This window comes from Colobus angolensis, unplaced genomic scaffold, assembly GCF_000951035.1.
Source record: "Colobus angolensis palliatus isolate OR3802 unplaced genomic scaffold, Cang.pa_1.0 Scaffold33, whole genome shotgun sequence".
In the NCBI taxonomy this organism is placed as follows: Eukaryota; Metazoa; Chordata; class Mammalia; order Primates; family Cercopithecidae; genus Colobus; species Colobus angolensis.
The window spans coordinates 6,250,677-6,255,256 of NW_012116599.1; positions in this window are offsets into that span (position 1 = coordinate 6,250,677).

Sequence of the window (4,580 nt, forward strand, 5' to 3'; positions counted from 1 at the left end):
AGACAGGGTTTTGCCATGTTGGCCAGGCTGGTCTCGAATCCCTGACCTCCAGTGATCCACCCGCCTCGGTCTCCCAAAGTGCTGGGATTACAGGCGTGAGCCACCACGCCCGGCCGATCCTGGAATTGTTGCTGGACAATTTTTATTTAAAAGACATTATTGTAAGGCGTAACAGTGAATTCTGGCTCCTTGAAATTTGAGGATAATGACTTTTCTGGACATTCGGCCAGTGCTTTCTAAACTTCTCCACTGAATTCTATCTAATGAAAGATGAGAGGACACTGAAAGTAGAAGTAGCCATAAGTCACTAATGCCAAATGTCTTTTGAAGTTTGCATTTATTGATTGCTACCATTTATGTACAGTTTTACAGTTTTGACAGTTATGGGGTGCACCAGTTCACCATAGAAGAGAATTAAGTCATGCAGAGACAGCAGGGTTTAGAATGGATGAGAAGAGGAGTGTGCAGGCTCCAGTCCCTAAAGTCTCCAGGACTGTCCTAGAACCTGCAGCTCATCTGTCAATTTTGTCAACTACCCAGGATCCTCTCAAGAATTATCCGCCAACATCCACCTTTTAAATTTCCTCGAGCTAGTTTCATTTGAGTTTTGTCACTTGCAACTGAATGAGCCCTACTAATGCCGGTAGATTCCATTGAGAAGGGGAATTCTAGGCTAGGAGTACAAGATTACAGGCAAGGAGATGGGAACATAGCTTGGGATTTCCTGGGGCAGTGAGAAAACTGACTTTAAAAAATGAAATGGTTTCTAAAAAGTTTATACAGCTTCTCTATATGGCAATGGGGTAGGAGTATAAATTATTTCAGCTTCTGAGGGCAGTTGAACAAGAACTCTAAAAATTTTGAATGCTGATAGCATTTGACCTAACAATTCCACCTCTAGAAATAAATTCTACAGTAGTAATCATAAAAAATATTCATTGAAATGTTATTTTCTTATAGAAAATGTCAAAACAACATATGTATCCATTAATAGAGAACTTGCTAAATGATTAATACTACCTTTACATATTGAAATACTGCATAGCCATGGAAGAGAATTTAGTAGATCTATATGTCCCATTATGGAACAATCCCCATGGGGGGAAAAAAGAATAAGGTACAGAATTGTATCATAGATGTTCTCTTTTTTCTTTTTTTCTTTTTTGGAAAGCACACATATGCTTTTATATACACAGAAAAATTCTAGAATGGCAAACAAGATATCTTTGCAATAGCTTTTTTCTGGGAGGGGACTCATTTAAAAAATTCTCCCATATTGCTTGTTTTGTTTTGTTAAATGCATCCGTGTATTCCTACTTGCGGTAAGCTGTAACTAAATATGATTAAAATATAGAACCTTTATTAAAATAAAGGTTAAAATAGAAAAACCTTAGAGATGTATGCATAAATATCACTTTCTTAGGAATTTCTAGGTAGGTACTATTTTAAGCCCTCTACATATATTATCTCATTCAATCCTTGGAGCAACTCTAGGAGGGAGGTGTTCTCCTCAAATTGCAGATGAGGTTGATGAAGCTTAAAGGGTGATGATGCCATGAGTCCATCCTCTGGCTCCAAAGCCCTTGTGTTTAACTGTTCTCCCTTTTGCATCCCTGTGCTAAAGTGAGTTTGCTATAATATCCATAAGGAAGAATTTCTGTGTAAAAACTAGATTTCCTTGCAGGCAGTCTATTGGTGATATCCAATAAAGACTGAATAATGGCTAGCAATACAAACCACACACACAAGAAAAACTTTTCCTTTTGTACCAGGTACTTAGGTTAGGTGTAGTGATTTTCTTAAACTGACTGTCAAGGTAAATACCACCTCATATATTTCATCAGAAAGCAAGTATATAACAGTGGTTTCTCTCTCCAGCAGTGGGAGCCACGGAATCAGAACAATGCCACACAGTTGGGCTTTCATATTAGATCACTCTTTTAGTTTTGAGGGATGGAATTACAAGAAAGGAGATTGGAGGCAGATAGGCTATTGTCATGCAGATTTGTAGGGTGTCCATCCAGCATTCACTTTGTCCATCTTTTGCCAGGGGTACTCTACACAATATCACCAGTCATTTAATAGAATGCCACTTAGATTAGGCTTAGGTCTGGACTGCCTTCCTTCACTCAGCTCTGCCACTGGCCATCATTGTAAAAGCAGATGACTTAGTGCCTTTCATGCTTCAAGTATCAATACTGTAGGAATAGTAATGGTTTCACATTGAATTATTGTGGAGTTTTTTTTTTTTTTGTTTCTTTTTTTGAGACGGAGTCTTGCTCTGTCACCCAGGCTGGAGTGCAGTGGCCGGATCTCAGCTCACTGCAACCTCTGCCTCCCGGGTTCACGCCATTCTCCTGCCTCAGCCTCCTGAGTAGCTGGGACTACAGGCGCACCTCGGCCGGCTAATTTTTTGTATTTTTAGTAGAGACGGGGTTTTGCCGTGTTAGCCAGGATGGTCTCAATCTCCTGACCTCGTGATCCGCCCGTCTCGGCCTCCCAAAGTGCTGGGATTACAGGCTTGAGCCACCGCGCCCGGCCTATTGTGGAGTTTTAAACAGATGATACTTGTGTTATCAGTGCTCAATAAATATCAGCTGTCCTCCTCCTTGTTGTTGTTGTCCTCAACCATGTATTTTAAATAGGATTAGTCACACCACTCCTTATGTCCCCCAGACATTATTAATACCTGACTCCTTTGCACAACAAGGCTTAGCATATAGTGGTGGGGATTACAAAATCGTTACAGAAATTTCATATGTAAAGAAGGGGCAAGAGTTGGCCAGTTTGACTCTTCCTTAACCTATTTTATTTTTCTTAAATATTACAATATCACCAGATATACTTTCTATTTATTTGTTCTCTGAGAGTATGTAATTTGTCTGATTTGTTGCCTGCTGTCTTCGGGATAGTGATAAATATGAGTTCAATAAAGGGGGTGAAGAAAACATTCCGTGAGTGGGACTGTATGAACAATGGAGAAAAGTCATGAAGGAAAGATGGCGTTCCATGCGAACTGGAGTAAAGTGAACATGATGTCTTGTCTATAAGAGGGATCACGCATTTAAAGCATTCAGCATCCTGTAACCATCACAAAAGTCATTCCAAGAAGAGAGTTTGAGCTTTTAGAGGGAAAGGAAAGTGTCCTTTTCCCTTGAGAAGCATTCAGAGCATCTAGTACCATACTTGGGATATAGTAGGCACTTGGTATTCAATTAAAGAATAGAATGGGATTAAATAACTTTGAGGGCCCACATGGATGACTTTGAATACAGATCAAAAGTTTGGACTTATCTTGTCAGTAATGAGGAGCCTTTGGTATGATCAACAGAAGTAACATAAGCAGAACTGACATATAGAGTAAAATGGAAATCTTGAGCAAAGGTAGATTAGTTAGGAGTCTGTTTCAATAGACCAAAGGAGATGGAGAGCATGAGGGGTTCAGTTAGTCTTGTGGTGGTGGAAATAAAGAGGAGAAAGCAGGTGCAGAAAAAAATCAGAGGAGGAAACAATGGGCTGTTGAAACAAATTGGATATTTGGGACAATGGCAAGAGAAAAGTCAAAGATGACTGAGATTTTAATCCTGAGCAACTGGTAGGCTAGTGAGACATCTAACCACTCTCCCCGTCTCCTTCCCCAATAAGTTAATTACTCACAGAAAAATCATTAGCCAGAAGTCAGTATGTTTATGTCAGTTCCTTAACCCTGCAAGTCCACACTGGTGATGCAGGTGGCCAAGACAGATGCTGCACACACTAGATTACAGCACGGAAGAGGAGCCCAGGGCCATGGAGGCGCCCAGCAAGTGGCAAAATATGGGCACCTTGACCTACTGGGTTGCCTGTGTGACCAGCTACAGAAGCTGCTCAGTGTTTGGAGATGGAGCTGCCTGCAATCTGGCCACTCAGCAAGAATTTTCAGACTGTTTCTATCCCATGGTGGATGCTCCTTCCAACACCATTCTTTTAAAGTACACACTTCTGATCACTTTCCAACTATAAATGGCCTGAATTTATTTTCCTTTCTTTACCAAAAGCTAACCTAAGTAATTTTTTTCTTTCCATGCTCCTTATTCATGAACTCTAATTGTTGGTAACTTTGAGAGCATTGGTCATCTTAATTTCTTACCACTAATGACATGACAAGTTAATTTCTGTAATAAGTACAGCTGAAATTATTTTTCTATCTTATAGTATTTTGTCATGAATACTTTCCTAGAATCTTCCTTCTGGAATTCCACTTTTTATGTAGTTTGGAGATTCTCTTTTCTGAAATAAAGATTAGCATGTAAGATAATAAAGTTATTATATATTTCATCCAAACTATAAAAATACATTGAATATTTTACTTCTTAATTCCTCTAGGTAATATAAAAGTATCTTAGTTTTATATTGTATTAATTAAAGCATATCAAAGTTGATTGATTTCTAAAGACTGTGAACTTAACCCACATAAGAGGAGGCAAAAGTAAAGATTAGATCTTGCCATTTCTATTCCAGTCCATTAATTCTAGCTTAAGCTATTTCTGGTAAGTGTGTACTTTGGAGAAAAAAAAGTGTTATATGAAGAGTGGCCACTA